Genomic DNA, 13,409 nt, shown 5'->3' on the forward strand with positions numbered 1-13,409 from the left:
GACAAAGGTCAAGAGCCACGCATCCTCCGAAACACAACCTAACCAAGCCACACTGCTTCTTAACACAGCGCGCATCCGACCCGGAAGCCAGCTGCACCAATGTGTTGGAGGAAACACCGTGCACCCAATTGTGCGTCGCCCCATGGACGTCCCGGTCGCGGCCGGCTGGGCTCGAACCCAGAGTCTCTGATGCAATGCCTTAGACCACTGCGCCACCCAGGACACCTATTATTAGTATTTTAAACATTCAGGGAATGTATGTGGTAAGACCAAGACATCTCGAAGGGAAAAATAAACAGAGGAATGAGGAAGAAGTTTTTAAAAAAGAAAATCATTATTTTCAAAAAAGTACTTTTCTTTATTTAGTAGATTATGTATAACTAAACAATATCTTAGTGATCCAGCAGAATGCCATCCAGCACAGTGAATGAGCCGCAATAACGGTGGGGCAGTCCGGCTCAGCATCTACAAAAAGGAATAATCAAAACTGATTGAGGTTTTCTGTGAAGGCCGTCGCATATAGAACCAATACACATGCTAGAACCTGATTGTGGAGTTTGTTGCCTGGGTAGTCAAGCCTTTCTATTTGCCTGTCATTTGCTTAACCGCCACCGCATGCTCCTCCCCCATAGCGGACAGCACGGAGACCATGATATCCTCAGAGGTGGCAAACCTCTGCTCTATTTCCTTGCCCAGGTCTGAATCACTTGCCATTGCCACTCATGAGGGACATGAACCAATCAGTGATGTTCAACAGCTGGAAATGGTTTATCTCGACGTGGGGCACATCCACGTTGTGGGTGGAGGGACACAAGTCCTCATACTTCTTGTTGGTGAAGATGTCAATGCCCATCGTGTTAAACCTTGGCGTGTCTGTGCTTTCCGGCCTTGGAGGTGGACATTTCCACAATCTTGCAGGGGTGTCCCTTCAGCAGCACAAAGAGGTTCTTTCGCAGGACAGGAATGGGGGTTGGAGGCGCCAGAATCTCCAGTGGTGAAGTCAAGTTTGGGGTCTGCCATGGTGTGCCAGATTAAGAGCACTTCCAAGAGAAAGAGGAACGGGACTGCGCAAGCGTGACCAACTTTACTCGCCAAGTCAGATTACACAGCCACACGATCTGCCTCACAAATGATGTCATCGCTATCTTAAAGAGACAGCGCACAATTGAATAAAAAGAGACTGCTTCTTCTACGCATATGCTGTCGATCAGTGCAATAAAAGAATACGTTCTCCGAGCAGTTGCCAATAAAATAAGTCCTAAATAAGAGGGATTGTTTGTCATCTGTAGCCCCATGATATCAGCTAAAACGCGCTCAACTCAATGCACCCGCTCCTTTTGAATAACATCCCATGCATCTGTATTGTGAAGAGTCCTAGGCTACATTTTGATTTACCCAGTTTATCAATAGAGATGTACCTTTCAAATGAATGATTACCATTGTTGTTGTTGTTTTTTGTAGATCGTTTGGTAAAAACAAAGTCAAATTGACCATATGATTGATTCATTAATGCATACATTGCGGTCTCAAAAGAATTGACATAAAAATGTTCAAATGTGATGATATTGAACTAAAAAATACGGCCAGCAATTGAACAGAGCAGTAAGCGGAGTCTGTCTGGATCAAGTGCCATTCTGGGACTTTAGATGATACCACAAAAAGAAAAAGTATTGTTTTGGAATCGAGTATCATGATGGTGTCGAGTATCACGATACTAAACCTGGTTATCCAAGTCAGAATTCTCGTATATCGTGACAACACGAATACTTACGTCAAGGTTATAACATCCCTCTAGAATGACTTCTATGGCTGACCTACAGTGTAGTCTATGGCTATGCTGTGAAAGATAGAAATGTTCCTTGTTGAGATGAAATTGAAATAAAAAAATACATTTTAACCGTCTAATCTAAACTCCATGATCAGCACCTTGTCTGGACGAAATTAAACCCACTGTTCCACACATGACTGCAGGAGCACAGCCAAAACACTGGGCCTGAGGTGGAGACAGAGAGCACAATGGTAGAAATACACATTCTGTTAAACACACATTCTCACTAAGATTTTAGCGAAGTTTGGATGGAACAGTGTGCAGCATGTACGTAGATAGGTATTCTGTTGATGTGCACGAGGCTCTTTAAAGACTGCACATGTGTGCACAGGCTACTCCTGCTGGCTGCATTGCAGACAGTTGAAACGGGACCCTCTGCCCTGTGCTTGTATTATTATTCTGTTTAAGCCTGAGCCTCAGAGGGAGAGCAGGTCCCAGCCGATGGCAGGGATTTCAACCAGAGTGAACCATTTTAATCTCCACTGTTAGAGAAAGCGAGCAAGCGAGAGAGAACGATCGAGAAAGGGAGCGAGCGAGAAAGCTAATTATTTCAAGGCAGCACTCTACCACGTTGGAAGGAAAACCCTAAACAGAAAGGGGACTGGTGACTAGCCAGGAGGAAGAGATGAGGGGGGGGGGAGAAGCCATTGCCACCATACTGTACATCTACAATGGGCTCTACAATGACTAATGGTATGGGCAGTAAAGTCCAGTACGGGTAGCTGAAGCCCAATATGGTGACCAGACTATGGGCGTGTCGTAAGGAGTGGGCGTGTGGAAAGGAGTGGGCGTGTCGTAAGGACTGGGTGTACAGAAAGTGGATCAGCTACGTGGGCAGATTTGTTGCCACTCGATGTCATTTTGCGAGGCTGAAAGGGCTGTACTACTGCGGTAGCTATGTGGCTATTTCTTTTTCTCTTACATCATTTTATTAGTAGGATAGCAGCCTACACAATAAATAATATTGTTCACCATGCAGATGTCACCTTGATCATACATAGTCTACTACTCAATGGGGAGGGAATGAATGGCAACAACACCAGGACACAGTGCCCTTTGCTCCCGAAGCACTACTGTCCGGCAACGGCGTGGGAAGTAGCTCCCTAGTAGCTACTTAGGGTGACAGTTGCAGTAAACACTCGCATACAACGCACGAAACATTAACAAATAAACAATCATCAGTTTTAGAACTGAAAATGTACAATTATTTGTGTAAAACTAACAATGAAATACGACTCAGACTCATCCTCTGTTTAATTTAGGAACTCTGGTTGCCAAGTATTTCCCCAAATAAAAAAAATTGAAATTTGTTCACGTCTCGATGTAACCAAGGTATGAAATGACTGTATTTGAAAATAATACATTTTTTGGCTTAGTGGTCAATTTGCAGTGTACAAATTATAATTTTACAGCCCCCCAGCCATTCGCTCCGAAAAAAAATCGACCCGCGGCTGAATCTAGTTGCCTACCCCAGGGGTAAGGGTTCACAGGTGATAGGAGGAAGGGACCTGTTTCCGCAGTGTGAAAGGTGAGGTAGCCAACTGTGACACTTAAGTTGTCCTCAAAATACGCAATGAGCTTTAACAGTTGTCAGTACAAATGACATTAGCACAGTGACAGACAAGTAAACTGTTGTGAGGTCAAAAGCCAAGAACACAGAGTTCTAGGGAGGGGACATTTTATCTCATACCTAAGCACAGTCAAGACAAGTCAGCCTGTGAGGCCCCTCAAACATGTTCCTGCTCTGAAAACCCCCTGGTGTGGCACGCGCGTTAACTGCCATCTGAAGGGAGATGAAACCTAGATGTTACACCCTGTGTAGAGAGGAATTGCAGCGGAGTCACCAAAATAGAGCTGACAGGAAAGAGGAGGGTGGCAGGAAAGCAGACAGGGCCTGACACACTTAAAACTGAAACGCTGCAATCAGAACACTTATGGTACTCGGCTACTCTCTCGAAACAAAACTCTTCACCATGTTGGAGGCTAAAACAGAGTTCTGAAACAGGGACGTCTTAAGGGGTGGTGTCAAAAACAGCCTCTTCAGTCCTCAGAGATAAAGGGAGATTTGGGGATTTTTTTTGGCAATGATGCCTTTCAATCTACTTCCCCAGAGTCAGATGAAATCGTGGATACAATCTTTATGTCTCTGTGTCCAGAATGAAGGAAGTTCGAGGTAGTTTTGCAAGCCAATGCTAACTAGTGTTAGCACAATTAACAGAAGGCTAAGGGTGTCTGCTAGGGTCTGGAGAAGTTACAGGAGGAAAGGCCCTATAGCCACAGGGGCATATATATGTACTAGTGACAGATTTTAAATACCTCAAATTAGAATTTGGTTGGGTAAAAAACAAGCAAAGGCGCTGAAAAACGCTAAACTACACCATCTCTTCCACTTTAAAACCAATTCTTGTAGCGTTCTTGTTATTTTCTCTCTCCTGATTCGCCCTCTCTCCTCCTCCTTTCTCCCCTGCTCTCCCTCATCGACGCGTCTTAATCTGCCTAATGGTTTTTCCGACAGGGCAAGTCGGGGCATACCGGAGGAATAAAATACTATCTGCTAATCTTCCTCTGTAACATCGTGTTACTTAAGAGGAAATCACTGCCAGTGCAAGTCTGATGAGTTACCCAACCTGCGGGCTCTATTCTGGCTCTATGTGGCCCCAGGGAGCGGTGCCAGTTTCACTATCTCCCACCCAGGCTGCATTATAAGAGGACAGAGTGCAGCGCCTTGGTTCAATGAAGTGTCATGGCGCCCTTTCAAGTGACACACTCAAGCGCAGAGGAGGAAGCACCTGGCATGGAGTCACGGCACTGACGCCCATCAACTAACCATGGATAAGGTACTGTATACTACCATTTATGTGTGAGAGTGAACCTGTTTCTTTTTCAAATTGAAGTCAGCAACCAGTGTTTACACTTGTGCGTGTTTCAGACAGTAATACTGCACAGAAAACAAAAGGGAAATCACATACTAGACAGTGTGAGGAAAAACAGGGGGGAGTGAAGAAAGGGGAGAGAGATGAAAAGAGACACAGAGAGACAAACAGGTGGTGTCTGAGGCAGATACATGGCGGCTCTCTAAGGAAGGAAAGGGGTCAGAGGTTAGGGTCGCAGGAGAGAAGGATGAAGGGAGGAAGAGTGGGAGGAGAGGGGAAGGGGAGGAATGTGTGTTGAAAACCACAGAGCAACGTGTTGGACAGACTGGGACACGTTCTTAGGAGGCCAGCCACATGCTCGGAGCGAACATGTCTGTCTGTCTGCCTGTCTTGCAGGATTCCACACGTTGACAGACAGCAAGCCAAGCATAACAGCATTATATAATATACACATTGTTATACAACCCAACACGACGCAGCATAATATGCTGCAGTACGACACATTAAATGAACGACGCAGCAAAGCAGAGTGACTGCTACCAGGAACGACAATGGAAGGTAATGTAGAGCTAATCAGCATTTTGCCCTCATGACTCTCAGCCTTGGTTCACTAGTGTGCAGCTCCTTTCGGGCACCCAGCCACTCTCTAAATCTGTGTTAACAGAGTTGGCAGAAGGTATATATTGATGTGCAACATCCCAACAGGGTAGAGTATGAAACACGCAGTTTGATGAGCTGTGCGTAAGGGGTTTGTATCTAATGTTGGGGTTATTCGAGGCTCGACTATGCTTGAAATGTGAAATGTGTTTGTGTGTGTGTGTGTGTGTGTGTGTGTGTGTGTGTGTGTGTGTGTGTGTGTGTGTGTGTGTGTGTGTGTGTGTGTGTGTGTGTAGGAGGTAGACATAGCTGATACTGTTGTGTTATTCTAAGCCCCTGTTCAGTAGTGTTTAGCCCAAACTCCCTGACCCCTCTCTGGTACCCCAGCAGCAGATATGGGTGGGTGGGGGTGGGGGGGTGGGGGGTGGTGTAGTAGGGGCCCTCCTTGCCTCGCCGTGCTACGCCCACCACTCCTGGCCCTTGGCAGCTTCGCCCACATTCCTCACCGCCCTGTTTGCAATTAGACTGGCACTGGACCCTCAGACTGCGGGAGCCATGATGACCTGCCAGCTAACGCAACCACGCACTCATGGTACAACAGAGTACCTACACCCTCAACCACTCAGGATACCTAGCTACTTTAAAAGCTACATTGTATACAGCACACAGCCATGCACTGATGGTACAGAACACCTACTGGAAACCTACACGCATCAACAATTGCAACATATGTAAATTGTGGTACACTACTAAAGGTAAAGTACCTATAAGAACATCCAATAGGCAAAGGTAAATTAAATACGAATGGTATAGAGAGAAATAGTCATATAATTCCCATAATAACTACAACCTAAAACATCTTAACGGGGAATATTGAAGACTCATGTTAAAAAGGAACCACGAGCTTTCATATGTTCTGAGCAAGGAACATAAACGTTAGCTTTGGCACATATTGCACTTTTACTTTCTTGCTCAGAACATGCTAACTTTTTACACTGTATTTTAGCATTATTTAAACCAAATTGAACATGTTTCATGATTTACTTGAGACTAAATCGATTTATGCATTATATTAAGTTAAAATAAAAGTGTTCATTCAGTATTGTTGTTAATGTCATTACAAATATAAATATATATATAAAAAAGTTGGCCGGTATTTGCTTTTTTTGGTCCTCCAATAATCGGTGTCGGCGTTGAAAAATCATAGTCGGTCGACCTCTAGAGGAGATGCCAATTCTGCCCCCAACCGAAGGACAGTAAAAGAAATACTAAAATGAGTGGTGTCCACTGATTGAATGCAGTCTTTCTGCATTGTGAAGAGGGAAAACCCAGATATTCACAAGTTTGTGATGAATGAATGACAAAATTCAATTAAGCTGCTTTATTTTAGGGGTTTAGTGAAGGTGGATCATTTTGACCCTTGGGACAAGGGGAGTATACAGAATGTTAAGACTACACAAGGGTTAAGCATAAGATTAAACAACTCCTTTGTCAGATACATGTTTTAAAATGAAACATGTATGGAAACAGGTGAATTAACACTCCTCAGTTAGCAGGCTCAAACAAGCTAAAACCCACATGGTAGCAGAAACTAACTAGCAGAAATTGTTAACAAGTTTAAACACTTCACTGTAGACTACTATTTACTAGTTACCAAAAAAGAATGTATGTCATAAAATATATTCACCCCACCCAGTATTGTAATCAAAACTTGCCCGAAAGCATGTAGTCCTTGGCTCAGACAGTGTAGTAGTGTTGGCTCAATAGCATCTCATTAGTGTGCAAGATCTTGAGAATCAGCTGTACGTGTGATGGAAGAATGCACTGTGCATACAGAGGGTGGAAATTCCATGAATTGGGGATAGTTTAACCAAAATATGCCACATGACCTATAATTGCCTTATGTGTATACCACAAAAAAAAAGGTTCACTGTTAAGCTAACTTTTTTAAATGAATTTAAGCAAAATTCCTGGAAACTTTACCGAAAGGTTTCCGACCCTTTGCAACCCTACATGAGACAAAATGTGTGTAGCATGTGTTAATTGTAGGGGTGCCCATGGGACTGGGGTTCAGAAATGTCCCGTGCGAGAGATGCAGGATGAGGTTTCCAGTATTAGAGTAGTGAACAAAATAGATGTATATGGGACAAGGGGGAGGAGGGATACTGAGAGGAGGTAGTGGTGTGAGAAGTAGATCTGTACCAGTACAGAGGAAAAACCAACAAGTGATAGATGTTCCAATAAGATCGGCATTTATAGCAATGGTTATCAACTGTACAGCAGGCATGGAACGTTAAGTCAGAGAAAATCGAGGTTGTGGTGGCAGCTGCAGAGAAGTATTTGGGTGTGCGAGAGAGATTTGACGTCAGAAGAGTTACAGGGTGTGTTGAGTGGTGGTGGTGGTGATGTCTAGGTAGATAGGCTACTTCAAAGCAAGGTATCTCATCTTTTTTTTTAATCCGATTCATTGAACGAGGGAATAATTGTATTAAGACAAAAGTACTTGGTTGTAATGTTGCAATATTTTCTATCAAGCGTCGCGGGCAACCATTCTCCAGGTTAGCTAGCTACTGGATGTGCAGGCTTTTGTTCAAGCCCTGGTCTAACTACATTGTAGCCTAAACATCAGCTGCTCAATAGGACCTTGATAAGCAGACTTGGGTGTGCAGGCTTGGCTTTTGATCCAGCTCTGAAACACCCAGGAGCTCTCCAGACTGAGTGTTGAACACATGTTGACAACATGTGTCCAACAGTGCACCTCTACTATGTGGGGGGGGGGGCTAAGTGCCTTGATCAAGGGCACAATAGCAGGAGATGGTACTGTAGGCCTACATGGGATCGAACACAGAAGCCTTCCAGTGTCCATAATGGTTACTTTTTATAGGTCTATAGCATAATGTAATTCGTGAAGTTTGGTGAACATAGTCTAATTGACCGACTTGGAAAAAGACAGCTCCTGCACTTCTTTCCCAAGTCAAGCACTGTCAAAAACCAGAAACACCCCCGTTGTTTCTGCAGACTTCTTTGACTCTTAATATTTAACAGAGCTTTTGGAAAATGTGGTCACAGAAAACTCAAGGAGATTTTTACAAAACTTTGCATCTGCACAGTTCTTCCAGTAAATGTGTTTTTGTACAATTTTCTGTGGAAACTGTTAAAAGTAGTTATTGTGCAATGAGTTGTATGGTTTATTAAACTTAGAAATGAATTGTTTTTTATCGTGAAATCTGAGTCTCAGCGCAATTCTGGTACTGTGAAATTGCCCCCCAAAAAACGTGGGATGCATGCCAGCAAAGCCACTAAAACAACATTAAACAATACATGAATTGCACTATACCACTGCTACACCTGGCTATCAGTGGAGTCTTGTCTGGCAGCGAAACAGTTCATTCAGCCTCATTTACTGCCTTTAAAAAAAACATAGCTGATATGGCTGACTGCTTAAACAAATGTGGATTCTACTGACAAAAGTCAGATTTTGCAGTTCCAAGTTAACAGTTGTTTTGAGCGTGGCACAAATCATGCTTCATTGACAGTGTGGCAAATTTTAAACTAGGAAGAGAGACCCTTAATCTTAGACTTGGGATCACACAGCCACAGCGACTCCACTGAATAGAAGGCTAATAATTGCTTTGCAATGCTTGCAGTTAGCCACTGATTCCTTCCAAACCACTCTTTGTTGAATTTGCAAATTCCAACTTGTGTAATCTTTATGTCCAATGGCCGATGGGCACAGATGTTTTATCTGTAATTTATCTTCATACAGCAGGGTTCCCGAGTGGTGCAGCAGTCTAAGGCACTGCATCTCAGCGCTAGAGGTGGCACTACAGACACCTTGGTTCGACTCCAGGCTGTATCACAACCGGCAGTGATTGGAATTCCCATAGGGCGGCGCCCAGCGTCGTCCGGCTTTGGCCGGTCTAGGCCAAATTTTCGAGGTCTACCCTTAGACTTGGCGGTGACGTAGTGTCCCCATGAGTGACAGAACACTCAGCTAATCAAGCGCCATATTTTCTGCTGGCTTGCCCCACCACCACAGAAAGCACAGAGCTAGGCTGAAACACCTGCATTTTGGAGCTAATTTACTCAAGAAAACAAAAAAGACCATGTTTGTTTGCAGCTTTAACTCATTTATATATATTTTTAATGACATTGTTTGCAAACTGATATGTCACATATTAATATATTAATGCCAAAATAACATGCACCCCCCATGCACCCCCCAAAAAAAAACAGTCTCTTCCCCACCTGCCCTGAATGACGGGTCAGCACTGGAAATTGCCCATACCATACTTTGGGGCCTCATGCTATCTATTGTTATCTTGAAGCCACAGGTGCATTGCAACAGTTTATTTTCAGTTTTACTTTAAAGCCAAATCTTGCTTTGACATTCCCGCCACGCAGACAAAGAGGTAGACTCACCACAGCTCTGTGCCTAAAGCAACAGGCCCCATCCCTGCCCGTGCCCCCCGGCCCTGCCTGAGCCAAATCACAGGTGTAGAACCATTTTGTGTCTGAATCAGGAGGAAACTGATTGAATGAGCCTGCTGAACGCAAATCTGAGCAAACAAATGAAATACTGCGGAAATTAAACTGGAAACATGCCAACGTTGGCAGACTCATAAAACAGCCATGGAGTATAGGGCTCTGTGGAATCGCTCCATTGATTATTATACAGTGCTGTGTAATAGTTGATTTTGACCTCCTGATGCTAGACCGGGTGTCTGAGTCTCAACCCTTATTATCAATGTGCAGAGGGCATTGAGTCTCTATCACAACGGCAAACTACAAAGTCCCAGATCCTGTTAACAAAACATATGGTAGATATGATTTCATGTCCTTGTGAGTATGTCTGGTCTTTGAGTATTGCGGGTGCTTACAATACACAATGAAGTTAATCATTACCTTTGAATAAGGCCTATAAAATCCCTCCTTTTGTAAAACTACCACAGGCAGCTGAAAATGGGTTTTTACTATCCCTCACTAAGATAACGCAGTTTCACTACACACACGGACACAGTCCAGTGCATATCCTGTCATGGCACAATTCCACACACATGGTTCGAAGTGCACACACACACACACACACACACACACACACACACACACACACACACACACACACACACACACACACACACACACACACACACACACACACACACACACACACACACACACACACACACACACACACACACACACACACACACACACACACACACAAGTCAAAGCCGCCACAATGGAATTGTAGTAAGTAGAAATTCATGTTTAAATGTAAAAACAGTGTGTAAGACAGCGAGGGAGGTCTTGATCAAATCCAGTGATTCCTCACAAAACCCAGACAAAAGAAAACCATGATTTGTGGGATTTTCATGAAATGTAATCCATTATTAATAAAACATGGAAAATACTGGAATATTCTATGGATTACATTTTGTAAAAATCCCCCAAATCATGGTCATTGTTTTTGTCTGGGTTTGGTGAGTAAACACTGTTGTATAACGAGGTTGTTCTGAATCTGAGCCTTGTTTTCGGTTACAGTATGGTTTTAGACCACCCTGCAATTGGCTGAAACACATACACACATGCTGGGTCAGTTTATCAGTATGTATGAACATACGCATGTATGTACATAAGCAGGTGTGTGAGGAAGTTAGATGGTGTGTGTGTGTGTGTGTGTGTGTGTGCAGGAGTTTGTGTGTCTGTGTCTTCAGAGGGCCCTGGATTCAGGCCTGCAGTACTGAAACATCACTAACTGACTCTTACTGACAAGCCAACACTCATCCGTCTCTGACTGACTGCGGCATGCAGACACCACCTTTTTCACCTAGTTTAACTGCTGGAATCTTGGGCCTTTGTGCCTTTCCAACCCCAGTAATAAAAAAACAAGGGGAAAAACAACAATTACGCTAAAAACCTGGGCAGGGAACGGAAGAGAGAAGCAGGGATCTGGAAGCTGTGTGTTCCTGCTTGCCTCCCATTCCCGGAAAAGCAGCATCTGGACCTAGGGAGCTTGGAGAGGGAGGGAAGGAGAGGGGTGGGTTGAGGTCGCATGGTCGACCGAACATCAGAAAAACAGCCAAAATAAGACAAGGGCTCCACAGAGAGAAAGAGCTCTCTTCTCCTAGCCTGAAAAGTTGTTTGTGAGTGCTATGACACCCTCCATAACTCTACCAAAAACAGCTGAATATCTGCAATAAGTCCATTAAAACACGAATGTGTGGAAACATTATTTAAACATGATGTAAAGAAGCAATTCCCCCTTGGCTATGGCCACAACACCAATGTGCCACAGTAATTCTGGGTTAAACAGAGGCTCAGGCATGGTCTTTTTTCCAAGATCCAAGCTGTAGTATGTGTTCTAAATGTTAAAGCCAACTGACTGTTGCAAGTACTGGATATAATACCAGACTGCTTTTCAAAGTACTCTAACATAAATGTGTTCACTTTAAAATGCATAGCATAGGTTATATCCATCCAAGGTCACTTCATGGGGCAAATAGAGATCTAAATGCTAAGTGTTAGGTAGTGTGAACCCCTAAGGCCTCCAAAACCAGCTCTGTATCCTTAACCATAGAACTTTAGCACCTATTTCAACCTCTCCACAATATGTTGAGACACTCCACAGGCCCCAAGCTATCAGTCAGTGAGACAGCGCCCCCTATCTGCCAACCATTGACACTCCACCATCTGCACTCCTCAGGACTAGGCAGAAAACCTCCACTGTGGTTGGGTGGATGACAAGAAGACACACACCCTTCCCCCACACTGCTCACCTGGTCATAATGCAAATCCCTCTCTCGTTCTCTTGTCTGTCTGCCCAATTGCCATGGAAAAGTACCATAGGAAAGTTAGGCTTACTGCAGCAGAGGTCTCCCCCTCCTCTCTCGGTCTGTCTCTGAAATATTCCCCATTCTGACTCAGCATCACTGCACTGAGCAGGAAGACAGAACCGGTTAAATCACTGCAGGGCACCGCCGCATTGGGTTCTAACACAGCAGAATCAGTACTAATGGTGTACCATGGTCCTGTATCTAGTGTTAATAGACTGAAACTGTATATTCATGTATAGTCTATTCAAATGTTAAGTGAGTGCTAGGCAGTGTTGTGGTAAATGCACTACGCAGTACATTCATCATTTGTAGGTGATAAAAGCTCAAAAATAAGCATCTGCAGCACAAAGTAATCAAAGAGAGGGACAGAACAGGGGAAATTCCACAGAACGTAATTATGCAAACTCCAACTCACTTTCACATTAAAATATCCCTCTGTTTTTTTATGCAATCATGTTTTCTACAAACTCTTACATATCTGCCTCTGAATTAAGATTCAAAGATGTCTGCAGAAAGAATAGGGTATGAGCTATGACATGACACCTTGAGTTTGAAAACATCTCTTTTGGATATTGAGCGGATTTACACCTGGTAACAGACTTACGGTAACATAATTACATTATGGGTCCCTGATCTGTACCACACAGAAATCCATAATTATGGATATGAATTGTAATTTTCTTAATGGTGATGTATCCTGAATAGGTATACAAAAGGTAGAGATTTGCAATATCATATACAGTACCAGTCAAAAGCTTGGACACACCTACTCATTTATTTTTACTATTTTCTACATTGTAGAATAACAGTGAAGACATCAAAACTATGAAATAACACATATGGAATCATGTCGTAACCAAAAAGTGTTAAACAAATCAAAATATATTTTATATATTTGAGATTCTTCAAAGTAAACACCCTTTGCCTTGATTACACCTTTGCACATTCTTGAAATTCTCTCAACCAGCTTCACCTGGAATGCTTTTCCAACAGTCTTGAAGGAGTCCCCACATATGCTGAGCACTTGTTGGCTACTTTTCCTTCACTGTGTGGTCCAACTCATCCCAAACCATCTCAATTGGGTTGAGGTCGGGTGATTGTGGAGGCCAGGTCATCTGAGGTCGGGTGATTGACCTTAGCCTGGACAACTCTTGCCAGTCTGCACAGCGTGATTCAAACCAGAGCATATCGGACTTATTTTTCTCCATATCTCCTGATTCCTACCGCAAGCTCTGAACCTTTTCACCTGGATCATCGTAGCTCTATCCGAGTGGC

At 43.6% G+C, this 13,409-nt stretch overlaps 1 protein-coding gene and 1 pseudogene across 1 annotated transcript in view; both read right to left on the minus strand.

Annotated features, from left to right (window-relative positions):
• LOC118369580 (echinoderm microtubule-associated protein-like 4) overlaps window positions 1-13,409 on the minus strand; it is a 101,035-nt gene that overhangs the window by 56,409 nt on the left and 31,217 nt on the right. The window lies entirely within an intron of this gene.
• LOC118369928 (eukaryotic translation initiation factor 5A-1-like) lies at window positions 314-1,306 on the minus strand (annotated as a pseudogene).

The sequence above is a fragment of the Oncorhynchus keta genome, chromosome 36 (genome assembly GCF_023373465.1).
Source record: "Oncorhynchus keta strain PuntledgeMale-10-30-2019 chromosome 36, Oket_V2, whole genome shotgun sequence".
NCBI lineage: Eukaryota > Metazoa > Chordata > Actinopteri > Salmoniformes > Salmonidae > Oncorhynchus > Oncorhynchus keta.